General features: G+C 36.2%; 1 long non-coding RNA gene across 20 annotated transcripts in view; it reads left to right on the top strand.

Annotated features, from left to right (window-relative positions):
• The window catches only part of LOC140637900 (uncharacterized), a 381,100-nt gene that overhangs the window by 114,004 nt on the left and 244,481 nt on the right, over window positions 1–22,615 (top strand). For 19 of the 20 annotated variants that reach the window (XR_012034991.1, XR_012034990.1, XR_012034985.1 and 16 more), the window contains exon 2: window positions 4,158–4,341. This is a non-coding gene — a long non-coding RNA (uncharacterized lncRNA). Of the gene's footprint in view, window positions 1–4,157; window positions 4,342–8,152; window positions 8,414–22,615 lie in introns of those variants that run through there. The other variant, XR_012034998.1, reaches the window with a different exon arrangement.

Genomic DNA, 22,615 nt, shown 5'->3' with positions numbered 1-22,615 from the left:
GAAGAACGAATGGTAGGATGGTCAAATATGAATACATCTATCCAACATTTCTTGGGCAAGTTCATTAGGTTCTTCCATGATTTCCTATGGTCCTCACACTCATTGAGAGCTAAACTGATCAATATGAAAAAAGTCATTTTGTGTTTATTGAAGGATTTGCAGAAGACCCATTTATCTAAGACTTTTACTGAATGCATTTGCATATGTGTTTGGAAGCTATCTTGGAACTTCCTATCTAAGGCAAATTTACTCTTCTGTCACCATATTAATAGGGTGTGGCAACACCAGAAACCAACTGAAAACAGAACTTTTGAATTTGACAGCATCTGTGCTGAAATTGTTAAGGTGAATGGTAGAAACTTCCATCATGAATCTATAGTTTTTGAGGATGCATGGTGACAAGAACGATTTCAAAATTGTTGCAGTTTTAAAGAAAAAAGATAAGGCAGATTTTTCTGTTTTTTTTCCAAAGAACACATCAAACTATAATGTGGATTAGTGTAACACATTTTTCACTGTTCTCCTGTTAAAGAAAGAAAAACAAACATATTAAGAAATGTTATCTTTTATATATAGCTTTCTTTAATTTTATAAAATTCTGACTTTTTAAAGAACTTTGTGGACTTTTTAAAGAACTTTGTGGACTTTTCTTAATCTTTGCATTTGATTAATGATCATTGATGTTTGAATCTTCTCTACCCTTTTTAGCAATGAAATCCCAAGAAGAATATGTTGTCTTCTAACTCTCACATTATGGCAATAAGATGAGGCCATTGACAAGCTTAGAGTTGGAAAAAATAACCAAGTTCAGAGTTAAGGAAAATAACCAAGTAAATGCTCAACTATTTAAATAGACCAACCTATAGATAAGCCCACTTTTATTTTCAAGTTGTATCACATTTATGATGCTAAGACATTTGGTGATGTGAAAATAGATTTTTTTTTTAAGCTGCCCTTACTGAGATAAGAGAAAATGCAATTGGTGCTTCAGGTGTAGACAGCTAATTTTATATGAATAATTCCACATTAATTAAGCAGTTGTGACAGTTGAAATCAGTGGTGATATTTGAGATTTCTCTAAATATTTTCCATCTTCAAGAAGATGAACCTCACTACCCATCACCTGAGTGAGTCTAGCATCCAACTATCAATGTTCAAACTTAAATAACCTAAAAGTAATTGTTTGAAGTTCTGATCTAACACTCATTTGAATTTCTCTCCTGTGATAGTGTGCAACTAGAGGGAAGAGCAGGCTTTCCCAAAGCTGTGCTATTGACATTTGGAGCCACATAATTCTTTGTTGTGGGGGCTGTCTTAGGCATTATAAGATGTTTAGCAGCATCGCTAGCTTCTACCCACTAGATGCCAGTAGCTCCTTTCCCCAAGTTGTGACAATATCAAAAATTTCTCCCAACATTGCTAAATGTTTTCTGGGTGGATGGAAGAGTAGCTGGGAGGAAGGGTTGGGCACAAAATTACACCTGGTTGAGAACCATTGGGCTGGAAGCATAGATTTCTAGGGTTCCACTCCTTTTTAGCTTAGAAGATATTAAATTTGAAAGTGAGTGAGCTTAATGACATGTCCTAAATCACACCATTTATAAGAAGTAGAGGTAGAACCCAAACCCAGATCGCATTATTCCTAGTGATCCTCCCTTTGCAGCATATTATCATTGAATATTGCTTATGAAAAGAATATTCCTCTGACCCACAGACACTAAAGTCACTACACAAGAACATCCTGAGACCATTGAGATGATGGCCATCTGACTTGAGTCAGAAGGAACATAATTTTTATATGAATGAAATGACAATACTCAAAAAGCTCTTTTCACTATTGTGATTCAATCTTGTAGATACTTTGGGTGATGATACCAAATAACATCAAACTACTCAGGGAGTATGTATGACGTTGTAACTGCAGTGAGATCAATCTGTGTGAGTTTCTTGCCTTCTACCACCTTATTTAAATAGATATTTGTTGTTAGTGTCCTGACACTTTAATATTTTATAACTAAAGATAGATAAAATGTACCTGGCAGGAATAATAACTAAAGACTGAATTAACAACCCAGGACCACTCATTATGCCAGGAAATATGTGCTTACTCTGTGACAGTGGCTGTCATCTTGGATTGGCCCCATTAACCACCTCTGGTCCATCAAGGCAATAATGGAAGCCATTCTCTTCCTCTAACAAGAGATTGCCAAGAAAGTACACTGCTGCGCAACCAGCTGTTTGAGGAACTGAAGAGGATGAAAAGAGGGTGAAAACAGATGGGATATATTTTGCATTTCTACTTAGATATGAATATGTACATATGATATATTAGGGCATCTCTCCCACACATGTCCTTCTCTTTGTGGTACATTATGTTAACCGTTTATCACTTTCATATGTCAACTTTATCCAAAAGTTATATATCCTCTTTGTTTCTTAGATTTACTCCTTTCAATACTCCACTTTTTACTGAGATATTTGGTTAAAACTTGTGAAGACATTTTATAACTTATGCTGCATGGAAGGCACTTTGTGTGGAGGGAACGTTTGCTTGGAACAAAGTTTATAGTGCATTGTTTGCTAAGAATCCTACTAGGCTTCAATATAGGGAAGATTCTACATAGTTGAAAGTGTTTAGGTTGTCCTGGTGCCAGATTTTTAAAATCTCACATGTAAGAATTATATATTCATTTTTATTGAGTTGGAAAATAAAGAAGAAATATATAAATAATAAATAAAGAAGAAAATTATCATTGTACATAGTCTCATCACCTGGAGGTTATATGTTAGTGTTCTTCCTCTGTCACTCTTTATCTCACACACAAGTATATGTCTGTATATGTATGTGTATATGCATACATATGTATATATTTGGGATTATATGGTAAACACTCGTTGCTACTTTTTTTCATATCATTATTTTTTCTTGTTCTTGACTATTTAAAAATATATTCTAATTGTATGGATATACTCTAATTTACTTAACTATTCTTTATTCTCTTGTTATTAAACTTTGTTTCCAATTTTATTTGTGGTATTGTAGTATGACAATAAAATAATATATAATACAATAACAAATTAGTAATACAATTGACTTTGTAGCTTTATTCTTCCTAGTTATTTCCTAGATGTCAAATGCTGGGTCAAAGACCATAAACATTTATAGTGCTCCTAATACATATTGCTAACTTGACCGCCCAATAGATTTGTCCATTTAAATTTTCACTAGAAGTATATAAGATTTTTTATTTTATTTTTTAAGATTTTATTTATTTGAGAGAGAGAGAGAGGGAGAAAGAGTGCTTGAGTGGGATGAAGGACAGAAAGGAAAGCAGAATCCCTGCTGAGGAGGGAGCTGATGCTGGGCTTGATCCTGGCATTCAGAGATCATGACCTGAGCTGAAGGCAGACACTTAATTGACTGAGCCACCAAGGCTGCCCAAGAGAGTTTTAATTTTTAAAAAATGTAATTGCTGAATTGAAGTTAATAGTAAAGAACTTGGGTATCTGAATTTCTTACCCACTCTTGTCCCTATAGATGTTTTTTTTTTTTTAATTTTTATTTATTTATGATAGTTACAGAGAGAGAGAGAGGCAGAGACACAGGCAGAGGGAGAAGCAGGCTCCATGCACCGGGAGCCTGATGTGGGATTCGATCCTGGGTCTCCAGGATCGCGCCCTGGGCCAAAGGCAGGCGCCAAACCGCTGCGCCACCCAGGGATCCCTAGATGTTTTCTTTAAAGTTAACTGCCTTTAATGAGTAGATATGGATCAAAATTTAAAATAATTTTCCATGGGCTACCAAAATGGTTTCCAATTTGCAAATAACAAAATCAGTAAAGCTATGTAAAATATTAAATATGAAAGGACATGAGAAATCGTTTAGTTCAACTTTCTCCTTTATTCAAAATATAGTCATTTGTTAACTATTTATTGTATGTCAGCACTGTAATCGTAACTCTAGTTGGTAACATGTGCAAAGTGCATAATTAACTGTAATACAATTCCATAAATACTAAATAAAATAATGGGCAAAGTGCAATGGAAACATGGAGGTAAGGAAATGTCTAACTTTTCTCTGGAAGATGGAGCCAGAAAAACCTTTGCAGAAGAGATGATTCTTAAAGATTCTTTTTTTTTTTTTTTTTTTTTTCCAGGAGAGGAAAAAAGGGGTTTCTGAGGCAGAGCAGCATAAAGAGACACAAGGAGACATGAAATTATATGGCTTGCTCACACAACGCTGGTATTGAAGTATGGCTGAAACCTCAAAGGCTGCAGATGGAGTGTTAATATGTTTTCAATGACGCATTTGCAAGTTTTGACTTATTCTATAGTCAAAGAGTGAGTTATGAGCAGAAGACATGATTCTTTCTGTATTTGTATTCAAATTAAAAGGGAGTGGAAGCAATTATTGTTGTCTAGATGAGATGGTAAGAGATTGAACCATATCAAGTGGTGGAAAACTACATATGAGGAGCCAGGATAAAATGTGTATCCCATTAACCAATTAATCAACAAATATTGAGTGCAAGCTAGCTGTCAGTACTCTTGGTGGTGGAGATTCAGAGACGAACAAGATAGGAAGTTCTCCCCCATGGAGCTTCCATTTCTTTAAAAAATTGGGCTGTGTGTGTGTGTGTGTGTATGCTACATATGTGTATTGATAATTATGAACACTATGGTCAGAGTACCATAAGAGTAGGGGGAAGGAGGTGTTCTTAGTTAGGATGACACGGAAGCTGCTACATGAAAGGGAAGAAACCAGCCATGCAAAGAGCCAGAGTTGCCTTAGTTGCAAAGAGGGTGAAAAGGGAGAAGCCCTGCAGTGAGGAACTTTCTAAGGTAGAACAGATAACTAATTGGAAAGGCTTGTGGTAGAGGAGATAATCATAAAGACTTTAGAGTCAGGCACCCTTGACTACAAATTCAAGTTCTGCTGCTTAACCTACAAAGCTTCAGCTTCTCCTATAAAATGAAAATAATAATGGACACATTACAAAAGTACTATAAAGGTTATGTGAAGTTACATATGTAAATATTTAGCACATTGACTTCAGATAGTAAAAACTCATCAGAAAGTATTTGCCATCATCAACATCATTGTAGTCATCATCAAGATGGAGAGAAATTGGACCCTTTATTTCTGTCTTAGGTGACTGAGAGGTGAGATACATGGCCCAGAATAGGAGCATACTAAGGTATTCAGATGGTGCATCTGCTTTGAGGGACCTTTTGGAAATCTAGTGGATATTTGGGTCAGAGATCAGAAGAGAGGTCAACATAAAAGGTACATTGAGTCACTGCCTTGCCCAATAAGAATAAAAATAAAATACAAAAATCAAGATGAGAAAACTAGGAACTTAGCACTTCTTGATGGTAATCATCTCTTTTAGAAATTTCTAATAGTTTGAAAAATTTTTCTTTTAATGACTTTTAATTTACCTACCTATCTACTGGCTCTGGTCAAAAATTTTGAAAATATGTAGAATAAGAACAATAACTATTCCCAAAAAAAAGCCTTTCAAATATTTGGAAAAGCATATTCTTGACTGCCCAGTCTTTATCTGGGAAAAATGTTGACAGATATTTCAGTCCTTCCTCAGATATTGGGGTTTTTATGTCCTCTTCTCATTCTAATGGACTTTTAGGTGCAATTCAGCTTATTCTTGCCCAGGACTAAATCCAATATTCCAAATGTGATTTGACCACGATGTTTGTTTCAACCTATCATTTTTGTCTGTCAGGTCCTTATAATCTTGATTCTATCATCTAGCATAGAATGCCAGGTGTGTCACATAGCAATTTGATGAGTATGGTTTTTAAATCTTTTTCAAAGTCTTGGACTATTCGTACTGTTGACTAGTAGGTGGACATAAAACCCTTGCCTTCATTGAACAGGGGCAAATTGTTGTGCTTGAAAGTAAGACTTCAAAGAGTTGAGTGAGAGTGAATATAGAGAAGCCAAAAGGAACTTAAAGGGAGGAGACAGGATAAAAACTATTTGATATAGAGGGTGGGAGCTATAAAATCTTGGGATGCTTTGGTGGGAGTTATTTGGGGCTACTTCTCTAACTCCTCCTTGATGATAACGATAATGATGGTGATGGGAATAATAATAATGATGATGATGATAGTTTACTGGGTACTTATATTATGTCACATATACTTGGGGAAGTGCTAAAAGGTCACTAATTCTTAGAAAACGTATGAGGAAGCATTATTTTCTTTTCATCCCTTTTTTCAAATGAAGAAATTGAACTTTAGGATAAATAAATAATGTGCCCAGAGTCACACAAATAGAAAATGAATGAATCTGGGATTTGAATCCAGGCAGTCCAATTACAAAGACACTGTATTATACCAGTCTATGACTAATAATTATTACTTTTAGTCTATGTCACTTTCAATGCCAGTTACTTTTATTTTAAGGATTTTTTTTTCCCACAAAGAAACAAAGATATTATTACTAACTACATAAAAGTGATTAGAAAAGGAAGCTAAATCAAGATAAGGATTGCACACAGCTGGCCAGGCTCACTTCCTAACTCATTCTTTTAATATACCTATCTCACTATGAACATGAGCAAAAATTAAAGAAAACACTTTATGAACCTTCAGAATAAGTCTTGAATGGTCAAAAATTAATACTTAAATACCAAGGAATTAATGTCCCATTTTTGGAGGGAAGGAAGAAATTTAGCTTACAAAGACTCTTACCTCACGGAATTCTTCTTAGACCTCATGTTTATGTATTAATTATTAATGTTCAGATCAGTGATGAGAAATCACCAGTGTCTCTGTTGGCTGTTGAAGAGGGACAGAGAACATAACCAACTAACAAATATTCTGTTTGGTTGTATTACTAGAATCCAATAAACACTTAATATGTACTAGAAGATTTAGTGTTCAAATGGATCTATCGACATATTTAAATGAGTTGACCCACAAAATTTAGAAACGATATTTGTAAAGATATATTGGAGAAACTGAACACTTCTCTTAATGCAGATAATTGTTTTGCTACCTAAATAATTAAATGTATGCATACATACCTTATAAGGTTTATAAATGCTAGTCCTTAGATTAGAGAGACTATCCCAAGATCTTTTCAGATGCATGCCAAATTTAGTTGAACAATAGGAGAAGCAAGTGATGATCCAGTGCTTTTTTTCAAAAACTCTGGTGAACTGAAGAGAATATGACATTGAAAATGCACATCTAAAAGCTTCTAGGTGGAATTTAAATAACTTCATTATTTTACCTTTTTCTTCAAACCACCCCAAATAGTCTGACTATACTGTGGACCAATCACTTGACCAGTTTTCTATGTAATTAAAATCATATGCCTTCAAAACTATTTGTAAGGGGAATGCTTCTGAGACTCCTTCCCAGCTGTATCTTTTTATACTTGTGTAACTTAAAAATGACCCAGGCAGAAGTTTTTCTCTTTTCTTTAAATTGCTTTGCCAAGTTTCAGCTTTGAGCACATTTTTATGACTGATTTATTAAATCTGGAAACTAGAAGTTTATAATGGAAATTCTCGTAAAGCCTCAAGTCTAGCCTTGCTAGCAGGTACTCTGAAGGATGGGGACACTGATGGACCCTCAGCTAAGGCGTTTCTGGAACACAACCTGAGGAGTTTGGTCAAGTGCTCATTTATTTATTTTTAGGTGAATAATATTCAACCATTCTAGCAGAAATTCTTGCTCTGTTGACAAAAAGGAATCATATAGTAGTGTGGCTATGAATCATACCTTCTGTTGTCATTATTAATTTTAAAGACACATTCAAAGAAGCTTCCTCCATAACATTGCACTATGGGAAAAGAAAAAAAAAAAGTATGCTTGTGTTTGAAGCTGACTAAGGAGATTTATTGCAAATAAAATGATTCCAAATTGACTAAGGAGATTTATTGGAAATGAAATTATTAGAAATCCCTGTTCCTTTTTAAAGATATTTAGAAATTATACCTAAGTGGAACATTTTTTTGCTTTAGTTTCAGAAATACAAACTTCTGGCATTGCTCATCATTAGAATTTTTCCCTGCAGGCTTTGGCTTTATTAGCAGCTTAAGAGTATATTTAGCACTGTCATATGTGAAATCTCTTTACTCTGTTAAACTAATATGGAATAAAATGTCTTTTTTTACAGTGTTACTCATTCATTATATAAAAATGAAAGCAACTACTTCAGTGTGGATCCAGAGCTACTAACTATTTTTATGACAAAAGCGAGGTGACAATACATATCCCGTAGGCACATGAGAGTATTATATAAGAGTCATTAGTATAATTGATATCCATAGAAAGAGTGTTTTATCCAACATGATTAAAATGTGCAATACATTATGTAGGTTCCAGCGTTCCAGCTGCTGTGTTGTAATCTTTCCTTTGATAGATATCTAGTGAAAAATAAAATTATACTCGTTAAAAAGATAATCTTCTACTACTTAAGGCTGTGAGAATGTGAGACAGTTGCATGCCATGTGCTTCAACCATTTACATGTGATTTTTGCCTGTATGTTGTGTTTTGTTGTGGATTCTTGGACCGCAAGTAGAAAAAAAGACAAGTAGAAAAGGCCTCTTTAAATAGGGCTTTTTTTTTTTTTTACTAGACTATAAAAAAGCCTGAGTTATAATTTCATGTCTATGTCTTAAATTCTTGTTGGGCCCACCTTTAAATGCCTACAGTAGTGGGCCAATCAGAAAAACAAATCATACAGCCTAAAATTTTCAATTGGCTTCAAGTTGAGAGTAACTTCTTAAAGGCAAATGACCCAAATAATTATTTTAAAAGGGTGTTTTCTGCACAATATATGCACTGATTGATTCATCCATCTCAGAAGTATTTATTGATTACCTACTCTATACTAAGTGCTTAGTCGGGTGCTGGGGACCCATAGAACTACAAATCCATGAATTCCATTTTAAATAGTGACTCAAGGAGGAAAAACACGGGCATATCAAGCAAATCTTGTTTTCCCTGATCAGTTACCAGAGGCATGCATTACTGAGTCATATAGGTAGAAACAGATAATATTGTGTCAACACAATGTTCATCTCAAAGAAGTGAAAGCTAGGTGTATATACACTATTACACCAACACATATATTAGTGTTTCTGAGTTACTGTCATTTTTCCCCCTTTTGCATATCTATGTGATAATAGCAATGCTAATAGCTGAGAAAAAGGTCACATGCTGGGGATGATGCAACATATCCAGTAAAAGAAAGTCATGGTTAAAGATGCAATATATCTATTCTCAATAAAGTGTCCTCTTTGCTAGGGCAAAGAGGTCTGTTGCAGGCTATTCTGGTAATCGGGAGTCCCACTTTCTTCCCTTGAACTGACCTCTGGTATTGTTGAGAGGAACAAATGAAATAAAGCATGTGAAACTGCTTTGTAAACAATCCACAAAGTGCTTCACAGATTTGTGAAGCCGTTTAAATTTTTGTCAACCACCTTCTGTGAGTTGTAGGCCTTATCTGTAAATAGGGAATGGCACTTTTGCTGCCCATCTGAGTTACAAATGCATCTCAAGTGGACTGAAAATCCATGGAAAGGATCCTGGATATCAGGAAGTATTGAAGTGATTAATATCTGAAAATTACATATGTAAATGAGGTGCTCAGCATTTCCATGGTCTTGTCTATCTTTGATACTATAGAGTAGAGAGTCAGACATCAATGTTTGAGGAGGTAAATTATCCTTTAAGGACAGGACAGTGAAAAATACGAGATTAACCACATACCTATATACAAACTTTATAGGATGAAATAATGAGGGACCCATATGTGTTTTAGGTAGATTGATTTATCTTTACCTGTTCCTCATTTGTCTGTATGTGACTGAATGCTTTCATATGTGAATAAGAAACTAAAGTCATTTTATAGTATTTCTCTTGCTACTCAAGATGGTCAGTTTCCATCAGGTTGTGAGTTGGTATTATTATCCCCCCATCTCCCCTACACTCTCCCCCCTCAAAAAATTACTCATGATGCTAGAATAAGTTGCTGGTACGTTTCCCAGACCCCACCCAAGCATTATCCCTTCTCAACTTTTCCTTCTGACAACTTCTGTGTCATTTGCAGTTCTGGGATACAGAAACTTGTTTTCCCTACCAGTATTCTAAAAAGTGACTTTATCCCACCTGTTCATTCTTCATCATTGCAGTAATTTTGTGTTATTGCCACACTATGCTGGTTGACATGGCGTCGTCTTGAATCTTGACGTGATGAGATTCCTTGTGGGAAGATTTCAGAATTTTCTGTACATCCTCTTTCTTACAAAGATTCAGCAATGCGTGTGGTCTTATAAAAGTTACAGTGTTGAGATTTTGATTCTAATATGGCATAAATATTGTTTTTATTAACTAGAGTAATAATGCTAGATGAGGATAATAATAAAGACTTGGCATGGTCTTTTCCTCAGAGTTTTCAGTGTTTCCACTGGCACAATTGACGATATCATTTAGTATACCAAGAAGATACGTGATCGTCCGGGAGCCATTATCAGCCTCTGTTAGAGCCTTTTCAAATCCACTGCTTATTGTGTACGTTATGAATAAGAGAGCACAAAAATTATGCATGCAGGGCCAAATTCTCATCTTGCTCTGGACCCCCATGGACCTCTCTTTGAAGTCAATAGGAGCTCAGCAGGAGGTGGAACAAGATGAGAATTTGGAAAAGGAATGAGAAGAAAAAGGGATAATTTTCCCCGACCATATCATCATTTGGTGCGTGTTAAATGCTCACACAGTGCCTCTCACCCCAATCCCTTTTTACTTCGGTCTCAATAAAATTGCACGACAGATTTTTTGTGTGTGTGTCTCTGTGTGTATGTACTGTAGGTCATTTTCAATAGGAAGAGAATTGGATAACTTCAATTACTCTCCTGTAAGCTGTTATTATTGAACTGAGCCCAAAGTGCTTTATTTTCAATAAAGAAATATTCATATAATACAACTTTCATGCAAATTCAGGTGCTACAGGTTTTCAAAGATTTTCCAGAAAGAACATTTTTCACTGGCCCAAATAATTAACAACTTGTCTTTGTGCCTTTGCTTTCATTCAACTAATTCTTAAAATTATTTTGTCTGCTGTGGGATGCCTACACAAATGTGTGCTCTCCCAGGACAACACTGCTTGAAATCAACAATGTAGTTTTTGTTTCTGCATTCTGATATCCACCCCCCTCTTAGGATTTGAATTGTTTGGTACACACAATGGTAAAGAAATGTCCAGAGGGGGACTTTGAAAAAAAAAAAAAAAAAAAGCAAAAAACCTGCCTATGAGCTAGATGCCACACCTTCCACTTTCCACGGGATGCTTACTCTTTGTCAAATTGGTACACGCCTTTTGAGGGCCTGCTTTTAGAAACTTGGCTTTTAAGATGAAGTGCTTATAGATCCTACCATTTTCTTTCAGGAAGAAGCCAGACTCCCATCAGAATTTCACACCTGGATGTGTGTTGATGAAATGTCTTGTACCTTAAGACCATCAATATTTATGGGACATCTAACATAATTCATGATGGTCTATGATATATGATAGTAAACAATATCATTTACACTGAATCTTAAAAGTATTGACAAAGACAAGTTCCTAAACACTGATGAAACCTTGTATTTTGTGTTATGATTTCTTGGTTTTATACTTGGTGCAGTTTTTCAATTAACTGCTCTGTATTCAGAGCAATTACTCATTTATTATAGTCAGTTTAGATATGGTAAAGATTAGAGGAGTAAAACAAATCATTTTAGTGACACTGGCTAGTGATACATTGTTATTATTCTGATTTTTATTTATTTATTTTTTTATTTGGCTCTTCCATGGCAGGATTTATAGTACCTACTTTTGAATGCTAAGTCATTTTCCTTCCTCGTCTCTATTTTTATGGTTTTAAGTAAGCAAAAACAGCCATAAGATTTTAACTGGAGTTACCTATTTCATTTATCAAATGATAGATATATGTGTAGAAATACTAATTCACACACATACATTTTTAAAATTATTTTTTTTGGTCAGTAACAAGATTTTCTTGGTTATGTGAAATCAGTATTGGGTCTTTTTAAAATGTGAAGATTCCCAGAAGTGTTGAAGACAGTGCTGAATTTATGTAGTCCATAAACTAGGCATCAATATATGAAGAATCTCATAAGAAATAGCATGTAATTTTGAATGCAAGTAAACCAAGGTAACTACACATATTAGACATTTGGAAGTTAATGATATGGAGCACAATGATCGCCGTCAACCTTGCAGTGTGGTTTTCCCAGCGTATTGCAACGACATGCCCTGTAATGTGTCATTTTGCTTCTAACGGGGTTTACATGCTTTTAAAAGTGCCTTAGATTTTGGCAAAGTTTATTTTATGCATTATGCATAAAAGTTGTCATCAGGATTTAACAAAGCATTTTGCACAGAAAGATTAGAAATAAAATCTCTGCACACCAAAATGATTTGGATGGTTTTGCTAGATGGTGTGAACTTAAAAAAAAAAATTAGCATGTATCTTACCCTTTTCCCAAGTTGCAAAAGATGAAAAAGCTCCACAACGAAGAGAATTTTAATGTATAGAACTGGAGTGAGGCTCACCAATGCTTTTGCTTCCCTTTCAGCTTGTATTCTCTTGTTTATTGGTTACAACGTTAATAATTCCAAATCAACAGAGTTACAACATTTAGTCAAGGAATTGACAGGCTCAACAATATGTGCAAGATACATTTCCTACTTGACAAGTGAGGGTATTGAGAGAGGTGACCTATCCCATATGTTTGGATTTTAAAAAGTGGGACCCCCAGTGAAATAAAAGTTATTTGTGGATAAAGAGGGGAGTTTGATAGGGAAAGCTGACAGAAAGGAGAAAATGTTTAGACTTTAAGCTTAAAATGACCATTTTGCAGTGTTTTCTGTATTTCAACATGTTTTAAAGGTAGACACATGCTAGTTCCTTTCTTCCGTGCTTTAAGTGAAGAATGCAGTGCTGTGGGAGCGAGCAGTACTCTACTCTGAAGGATCTGCCTCTATGCTAAGCTTCTATGGAGACAATACTGAAGAATCCTATTTTTAAAGGCATATGGAGAAGAGTAACTTTTTTTTTTTTTTTTAACAAGTAATGGGCTAATTCATTGTGTCTTGAAACTTGAGTCTTGAAATGTCTCTTCTGAAGTTAAATTCAGCCTCCTGACTTCCAGTGTGTGTCACTGTGCTCCCAGGGTCATGTCTAAATGTGAGGGTTGCCCTGGCATGTGTTGTCTTTGTAATAGTCATCCCACCAGTCATTCTACCATGGCATTACTGAGGCTATTTCTGGTAGCTGCTGATACGTCAGCCATGCTCATTGGCTGATAGCATCACATTTTTAGATTGAAGTTGTAAATTGAAGTCCCTGCTTTTTATTGCTATTTTGGGAGGTTTCATTATTGATGAACTTTGGGTGCAGCCCTTAGAAACCCACTTCTTTTTGGTAACCACGAAGCTGCATTCCTTAGAGTGTCCCTGCAAATTGCAACTATATGAGTAAACTGTGAGCAATACCCACAAGAACCCAGAGACCTTGCTCTTTCCCAGTCACTGGAGGGTCTTAAGAGTGTTGTTTCAGTAGCAATTAGCATTTTGTTAGTGATTTTGCATATTACTATTATTATTTTTACTATACTAGACTTCAGTGGCTTTTTCAGCACTGAGAAGGTTTTAAAAAATGCATATATAACTTGCTCTTTTATTTTTGGCTCCTCACTTCCAGGAAAGTTAATTGGAACTGATTGGTTTTATTTGCTGACTTACCAAGTACCACAAAGCTGGAAATGAATGAAGAAACATTAGCTTTCCACTGTCTGCATCAGTTTTTAAACTCTATTCCTCTTAGCTCGTCTTTTATCCACAAACCTTTTTTTTTTTTTTTTTTTTTTTTTTTTTTTTTTTTTTTTTTTTTTTTTTTAAGAAAAGAACACCAGTCTCTGGATAAGAGGAGAAAATTGAATTGAAGGATCATAATAATAATGCTTTACACTTGCATAGATCTTTAAAATTTTTTTCAAGTATATTCATTTCTACCATAATTGGATTCCCATAACAGCCCTTTAAAATAGGAAGGAAGGAAAAGAACATTTATCGAATATCTTCTATACAAAGTGCATTCACCACATTATCTCATTTAATTCTTGCTGTGGTGCTGATGAGGTGAGAATTCTTTCTCCCAATTTCAGGAGGAAATATGGGCTAACAGAGTAATTTGTCCAGCCTTCTACAGTTGGCAAGAAGGAGATCCTGGGTTTGAGCTGCTCTCTGTAGCTCCAAAACTTAATTCTACCCACTTGGCAGATGTGTGCAGGGCAGATCATTATCTCATCTTTTTGGTTATTAAAATTTGAGATGCACATAAGTGATTTGCTTGTAGTTATTCAGTTAAACTAATGCCACCAACCAAACCTGAAGATAAATGAGTATATTTGTTTTTATTTGTTTCCTAGGCTTGCATACTTTCTATAATTGCTGCCTGCCTCTGACAATCTGTCAGAAGTCGATGATGCTTTCCTGTCCAGTTGATTCCTCAGCTTTTCAGCCCGTGATACCCCCCTTTCCTACCCTAGCCCCCACTGCTTGAGGACCCCTTAGTAGATGACTACAGAGAATACAGAGATAGTGAGAAAGAGAGAGAGAGGAGAGAGAGAGAGAGAGAGAGAGAGAGAGAATCAGCAGGGGGGAAGGTGAGAATCGGCCTGGATGATTCTTGTCTTTGCGTCTGCAGGTTTACGGATTGCATTATTGCAGGGTGGGTTTTATGTTCAATACCAATTTGAATCAATGTTGCATTGCAGCATAGCATAGCTAATATTTTTTGTGAGAGCTGCCTCTAAAAATCAGATCAATACAATTAAACTTTAAGCCAGTGGTTTTAATGTGAATATCTTAATACTTGGCACCAGAGTTGATATTTTAAATCTGATATATTGGAAAGAATAAATATCTTAGGGGAGCACTAATGGGAAAAGAGTTGAAATCAGGTAAACCTGATTTGGGTAATAATCAGCCTGTCAATTAGTCCGGACCACGGAGACTGGTACCAGGCTATATTTTGTCTCTGATGTGCCTCAGAAACATCACTGGATGTCATGTTACAGTAATACTTTCTAGTATTCAAAGCACTATCACACACATTATTTCATGCTTGAAGTGTAATGATAGCTGGTCAGCTATATCCTTAATATTCTCGTTTTTTTTTTAGCTTTCCAGAATGGTGGGTGGCACTAATTAGCTCTAGTACCAACTTTCAAGGATTCCTTTCTTTCTGGTGCTAATATCAACTTCAAAAAAACCCTCAAAGGAGTCCATTTACTAGAAAGCTACCTTTTCCCCATTCCACTTACCTCAAAAGTATCCATGCTAATGTCTGCAGGATTTCCAAGAGCTTCTGAATGGAGAAGAGAAGGGGAGATGCTGTTCTGGAAAAGTTGTTCTCCACTTTTTTTCTGTATTTTTCTTATGCTGCATTGTACCATCTTTCTGTCCCCCCACTGTATGGTGCTCAGGCCCTTCCTCAGTCACGTCCTGTTTTTCATTCCACACTTCCGTCCTGCTTTAGTCAGAGCTTCATCACTTTCTGCGGAGTCCAGTGCAATAGCTTCCTGACTGGTCCTTCTCTCCCAGTCATTCATATGGATGCCAGACACCCTTCCGAAGCTTAGATAGACATGGCTTCTCACCAAGAAATATTCAGTGGGTTCCGATGCCTAGAGAATGAAGTAGAGACTGTTTGGTCTGGCCTTCAAGGTCTCCATGAGTGACATCTTTGGAAAGTAATAGGGAAGCAGTATCAAGAGTGCAGGTTTAGGAGGCTGAAGAGCTTATATGTGTGATATTCAACATGATGCTTAACCTGTCTAAGACTTGGATTCCTCCCTGTGGGAAGAATAAAGGGAGACAGTATATGGAAGGTGCTGAGCACAGCGCTTGGCTCCTCAGTTAACAGTATTTATTTAAACTCTCTACTTACCATTCAGCATATTTTGGGTATTAAAAATGTGCTCAGTATTGTACTAAGTCCTTTAGGTCCTCAGTCTTACTTAATCTTAAAAACAGTAAGATAGGTGATTGTATTATGGACATTATAGAAAAAGAAACTTGAGGTCTGAGAAGTTAAGCAAATTTTCTAAGTTACACAGCTAGTTAGTGCCAGAGCCAAAATTAGAACCCAGATCTCACTGACTCTGGACCCTCATCCCTAAACTAGAGTAACTTTCCATCCATGCTTCCCTGCCTCTTCTCTTGCAAAATCTAGGTGTTCTGGCCCCATTTCAGGTCTAGGAACATTCTTCATGCGTTTCAGAGCTCAGGTCAAATGAGACTTCAAAAAGAGTGGAGGCAACAGCAGAGATAGAGAAAAGAAGGAAATAATAGAAGAAAATGTGACTGTCAGAGACTAAACAGAATGTGCCAAAGCATCTATTTCTTTTTTTTTTTTTAAGATTTATTTATTTATTTATTTGTTTGTTTATTTATTTATTTATTCATTCATGAGAGACACAGAGAGAGTGGAGCGGGGCAGAGACACAGGCAGAGGAAGAAGCAGGCTTCATGCAGGGAGCTGGATGTGGAACTCGATTCCCAGTCTCCAGGATCAGGCCCTGGGCTGAAGGCGGTGCTAAACCGCTGAGCTGCCCGGGCTGCCGTATTTCTTATATATATCTCAATAGTGTTTGAATTAAAGTTGTCTTATGCATATCTATGTTCTTAGAAAACGGTAAAGTCTTTGAGGACAATAGTTCATAATATAGTGCTGCATGTATTCTGATGCTCAATATTAGGGAATCAGCTCCTTGAGAATATATGCAGGAATCTGTCTTCCAACTCAATAGTTTTGAATGCTGAGATGTAGGAGGGTGTTGAGAAGGGGTTTTTCCTTTGAGTGAAACTAAGATTTATGTTATAGGGGGTCCCATCCCAGGTGGCAGTGGGAGAGGGCCAGTCAGGAAGACGCTGGTTGAGAGACTGAGTCTGATTGGGGCAGTAGGGGGGTGGAGGTTGGCAGAGGCATGGCAGACAATGCAGGCTTGACTGGGTGTCAGAGGGGCCCAAAAAGTTGGAAGATAAGCACTAGAGGTTGGGTAGACAATAAATTAAGTGCAACTACAATCATTTTGGGGTTCATGAAATTTTAGATGTCTAAATGGTATTCTCATGTGAAAAATTTGGAACTGTTGGTAGCAAAAAGTACATTAGACCAGAGTCTCAGCTAGAGTACTACTAGTTTGTCATTAAATATAATCTAAGTCTCACTCCCATGTCTATACAATGTCAATATTTAAAAGACTGTCCTGTATTACCTCACATAATTATTGTGAGACTCAAATAGAAAGGAAAATGTAAGGGAATTGAAACTTGAAAAGTAGTTTTATAGTTTTCCAAAGTGTTTTCACAGGTGCAAGGAATTACTATCCCTATTGATAAAGAAAGAAAAGGGCAACACCCTGCCTTTCAGTAACTTTTCATTGAGTTATGGAGATATGGCACCCACACACTTAAGAAGGCAAGACCAAGGGCTATAATAGAAATTCAGAGGATAGCGTATTCACTGTAAAGCAAAATTGTCAATTGTCAGAGAAATTTCAAAATAGAAGATGACATGAACTAGTTTTGAAGAGTGCATTGCGACTAGATAGAAAGGATGAGAAATGGATCCCAAGCTGTGAAGGGCATTGGAAGGAGAGATGTAGATTATGCATATTTTTAAAGTAAAGAGTCAGTATCAGAGCAATGGGGATGGGAAGAGGCTGAGGAGGCCTTGAGACTCAGGCACCCATGTCTGTGATGAAGCACTGATGTTCTAGGGGCTCATTTCCTCTTTCATGAGCATAATCTGGAGGCCTCAGTATGTATCCCCAAAGAAATTTAATTTATTCTCTTCTTTGCTACATTCTCTTGGAAATTTTGTCAGGAGAAAAATTAGTACTATATATTTTCTAAAGCTAGAAGTTTACGTTCTATCAACTTAGTGTTTGGTGCAAAGAAAAAGATGGTATAAATATTTGATATAGGGCCTAAAAGAGGTCTTATAGATTAAGTATTATGGAAAGCTTAAAGTCCTCTGAAAACTAATTTTTGAAGGCTCTATTAAAGTGTGGTGAGAGTCCTCATTGTTCTTATTCTGTTGTGAGTCTTGAGTTGCAATTTGGAAAAGCACTGGGCAGGGCAGATACAAATAATAATCATTGGCTCAAGCTTTTTAATGGTAAAAAGATGACTTGATTTTCTGAAGAAGTGAACAGGCAACATTTTCTCATTGCTGTTAATTATAATTTAAGACAGACTCAATTTTGTATTAGTCACAGATGTTTCATTTCTCAGTTCATATATAATGTGGTACATGGAATGTCTCCAAAGAGATTTTAGAAGTGTTTGCAGTCTTGTCCATCTCTTTACCACTTGGTGTGGTCTTTTCCAAAAATCATGACATTTGGAAAGAAACTCAGATAAGTTTTGAAGACATTTTCAAGACATTTTGCTTTCAATGATCTCTAAAAATATTCCTATTGAAAGTGAAAATTGAGAACATGCTCTGCAAAACAAAATCAAAATGTATATTGTGTCTTTGGAAAGCCTAGTTTCGGGAGTGGTTGGGCTGTGTTTCAGTTGTGCCATGGGTGAGGGTGGGGATACAAATGCAGGATTTCTAAATAGATGTTAGTCATAGAAACCTTTAAGAAGATCCAGTGTTCCTATTGCTATTAAGCCAAAAATGTATTTCAAATAATTAGTCCAAGCAGCTAGTTACCAAATTATTCCACTGTGGATTATTCTAACCAGGGAGAACTTATCAGTAGGACAAATGACTCGTGAAATTGTGATAGGTTTGGGAATGTTCCAAAATCTGGCAGGTTTTGAATGCAAATCCTTGATGAAACTGGGTGTGTCTGAGAATTAAAATTTACCTAAATGTTAAATCAGCCAAAAGACAGTTTGAAACATATTAACACCTGTATTTTCTGCTGCAGAAGTATGATGTTTCTTGAAAAATAAAATAGAGTCACCATCAGCATATCACAGGACATTTTCCTTGTGTTATATTGATAAAAGTTGAAGTTGCAGGCTATCTGCCAAATCTTTCCTTAAAAGAAAATGCATATTAAGGTGTATCATAATCAAACAGTTTAATTTTAAGATGAGCGTTAGGAAAACTTTTTTGGGTAAGATCATGTAATTGTGGGTAACTTGCACATGTATGATGAATTCATTATGGGCATACATGCAAAGTTCTTTAAATATCATTCTTCCTCATCTTTAATTACTATTATTATAGGTATTAATGTTACCAGAAAGGCATGGGGAATTTGTATATTTATAATTTTCATATTTTGTTATTCACATCTTTCTCTAAAATCTGTGATATTCAGTCAGTGAAGTTCAGGCAGTTCATTTTTAGAATAAATTTCTTGCATAGTTTCTCCATGATCTATGGAGTCTTTCTTTCTAAAGCTTGAGGTACAGTGATGGGAATAAATTCATTAGAGTAAATTTTTCTGAGTTTTCTTTTCTTTTTTTTTTTTTCCTCACTGAGTTTTCTTGTGTAAAGTTCTAACTCCCAGTTGGAAGTCCTGATAGTTGGTTCAAAACTTTGGGAATTCCCCCGATAGGATCTGGAACTGGCCGCCATCCACAGAAGGCAAGAAGAGATGGAAGGAAGAGGCAGGCCACTCCAGATGGGTAGGTGGCAATTTTGATAAACAAGGGAATTTACACAGGAGACTTGTCTTGGGTGGCCTCAAGATGCGTAATTTCCATACCCCTTAATAGAATCATAAAGGTTTATATAGAGACCTTAACAGGACTTAGTCATATGTACTGTCCAGATGGTCTCAATAACACATTACTCTCTCAAGGCTGTGTCCTTGACAAGGCTCCTAGTATGGGAACAGGATGGGGCACACAGAATGCATATCCTAAGGACAGGGGAGCTGCTGATTGTCCAGACCCTGTTCTCGGGTTGTGTCCTCTCAATAATCTCCTCTAACACCAATACAAATTGGAGAAAGAGCTAGAGACAGGAAGAGAGGCGGGGAAAAGAGGGAGGAGCAGGATAGTAAATATACATTTTCTTAAACATTAAACATTGCAGAAATTATTAAGTGGGGACTCATTACAATTAAGCATTTATTAGGTATGCACTTCTGGTCCAGAAACAACAATTTCTTTCCACTTGAAAATGGCATGTCAGTATTGTTTTGCACTGGTTTTCAGCAGTGAACATCCAGTGTCCAAATCAAAAGCATGGGAGTGGGACTCAGAAGAAATTCCTGTCTGAGTGTTGCTTTTATTTTGTTTCAGGGGTAAAATGCTTTATAGTTCTGGTCTTCTTTCTTCACACTATAACTTAAAGACAGTAACACTGACTTCTTCACAGGGATAAGTAAGCCAGTACCTGTGAATTGTTCAGAGGAGAAGAGACTTAACTATAAGGTAATTGGAGCAATGAGGAGGGGGAATTTTAAAGATCTTGAGTGAAGGTTTTGGTATCCAGTGGATGAACATGACAGAGCAATCACATCATTTATTTTTTTATTTTTATTTTTATTTTTATTTTTATTTTTATTTTTATTTTTATTTTTAGAGTAGGCTCCATGCCCAGTGCAGAGCCCAATGTGGGGCTTGAACTAATGACCCTGAGATCAAGACCTGAGCTGAGATCAAGAGTGGAACTCTTAACTGACTGAGCCCCTCTTTCATTCATTCTAACACATTGTAGCTCCTGACTGAGAGGACATCTGAGACACCTACTTTTCCAGGACAGCAACTCAAATTTGCAGGCAGGTACAGTGCAAAGTCCAAGAAATATTACTGTCAAACTGAAGTCTTTGATGTGGTTGGCGGGATGCTAGACTTGTGTACTGTCCTGCACTCCATGGATAACCACTAACGGTTTGGTGATTTGCTATTAGAATATCCCATTTCAAAATTTCTGAAAGGCAAAGATTCTGAGCACTGAGTAGAATTTTGTTGTTTAAGGATCCCCAGTGTAGGCAAGAGCATAACCAACTGTTTCTAAGATGAGGTAGTCTTTACACCCTTCAGTCTAAGAGAGGCTGTTAGAGAAGTTTTCTGGGGCCCCTTCATGGCCTTTCTCATTTCTAGCTACATCTAGTGTGAGTGCCCAGGAGAAGTATAATTGGTTTGCAGGCATAGCTGCCTTAACTGCTCAGCTTTGAACAACTTCACATTAAGGTTCTTCTCATTCCCTCAAACTGTCCTTTTAGCTTTGCATGCATATCTATTTGTTTCATAGAAAAAAAAAAAAAAGAGAGGAGTGAAATGACTTTCAGAAGCGATGTTTGCTTGCTCAATATGGTAAAGTGACATTTAAAGAACATTCTAAATTAATATTTTTTTTCTCAGAAATTTCATAATATGTTACCATGTAACTCTACAAGAGAAGTTTGTATTAACAATTTCAAGGCTACTTTTGGGCATCATGAACTTTATGTTTGGCATTCTATTAACTTCAAATACCTATTTATTTTTATTTTTATTATTTTTTCAAATACCTATTTAATAACACTTTTGTGTATCAGTTATCTATGGCAAAGAAAATGCTATGTAACAAACAACCTCAAAACCTTAGTGGCATACTACAGTAAATATTTATTTTTACTCATGGGTCTGCAGGCTGACTCATGGCTCTCCTGATCTGAACTGGGATTGGTGAGACTACCTATGGCCAGTCATAGCTCATCAAGACATCTACATTCTTGACACATCTGAGGGTTTGGCTGGGAAAATTGGGTTGATTTGGCTCTATGCCACATGTCTCATCCACGAGTAGGCTAGCCTGGGAAGGTGAGGGCAGAAGAGCAAGAGAGGAAACACAAACATGCAAGTACTTTTTCAAACCTTAGCTAGTGTCAGGCTTGTTCCTGTCCAACAGGCCAAAGCAAGTCACATGACTGCAGCCAGAGCCAGGGTAGGAGGAGCTTATGAAATGGCATTGCAAGGGACATTCATACAAGAAAATCATTAATTTGGGCCACTAACAAAACTAATCTACCACTTCTATCTGTGGTGTAATAATAGTTTTTTAAAAATAACCTTAAGATTCATCATGACCTTAAAGTATATTTTCAATGAAAAAAATATATTGCTTATTTTGGTGTGAATATTCTCATTCGTTATAAATTTATAATCCATTGTTAGATACTAGGCATTAATATGAGGATAAATATTTGGTTAACCACATACCATGTCATATGATAAGGATTTACGTTATTCTTGGTATTGGTAGGCTTGGGGCTTGAGTAATCACACAAAACTATACAATTTTCCCTAATTTAATCTTAACAGCTTGAGAAAAAATTACTTTTAAATGAAAAAAAATCACATTTGTGAATACATTGGTGTATAATTGATGAATAAGTTCTTAATTAGACAGTAGTTACTCTAGGCACTAAGACTAGTGTAATGGAATGAGGCATTAAAAGGAGGCCAAGGAGAGCATAGTGAGTGGGCAATTGAACTGAGGCATGAAAAGTTAAGGTCAAGCCAGATGGGCATTGGCACTGCTTATGAAGTTTTGTGGCACACCCTCCTTCTTTGCTCCACCTTTGAGTCTTATAAACATACTCCAA

Source organism: Canis lupus, chromosome 8 (assembly GCF_048164855.1).
Source record: "Canis lupus baileyi chromosome 8, mCanLup2.hap1, whole genome shotgun sequence".
Classification (NCBI taxonomy): domain Eukaryota; kingdom Metazoa; phylum Chordata; class Mammalia; order Carnivora; family Canidae; genus Canis; species Canis lupus.
The sequence above is the reverse complement of the archived record's forward strand: the minus strand, read 5'-3'. Positions and strand labels throughout refer to the sequence as shown.